The following is a 669-nucleotide window of genomic DNA, read 5'->3' on the forward strand; positions in this document are numbered from 1 at the left end:
GATTCCTAGAAAATTTGTAAAGGAAAAAAACATTTAATTTTCATGGGAACCAAATGATATACTGACTTAGAAAAAAGCACCATCCCTCTGCATAGGGTTATCTTTCAATTTCTTTTTTTCCTAAATCTACTTTTAGGACATCAAAAAATGAATTTCTTTTAAAGTTACAATTATTTCCCCCCTCTTCAATAGCAGACATCGATGAAATAACTTCAGAAACTTTGAACCTCTGGAAGATCTGCGATTTTATCACTGTGGACATAGTCTTGACTAACAGATATTGAAACCCCATCTCTGTTTATCTATTTCAAGAATTGCACAACAATTTCACTGTCAGGTCACCAGTTTTCTAACCATGAATTTACACAAATATCCTATATTTATGCAACCTTTCAAGAATTTACCAAGAAAGGTGATTCATTTAAAATGAAGAAAGAAATATATCATTTCTAAAAATGGTCAACATTGAATCTGCTTTTCCAGACCATACAACTTTTCTTGGGGGCTTAAAATAATTTATGGGTGAAGGCAGTGAAAGGGAAAAATTAATTTTTAAAAAAGAAAAAAAAGAGCCAAGGGATATTTATTCTCGTACACATTTAAGTTGGTGAAACTATACTGCGCCATTTTGCTACTAAAATGAAGATGTTTTCTGCCTTGTCAGCAGAA

This window comes from Sarcophilus harrisii, chromosome 3 (assembly GCF_902635505.1).
Source record: "Sarcophilus harrisii chromosome 3, mSarHar1.11, whole genome shotgun sequence".
In the NCBI taxonomy this organism is placed as follows: Eukaryota; Metazoa; Chordata; class Mammalia; order Dasyuromorphia; family Dasyuridae; genus Sarcophilus; species Sarcophilus harrisii.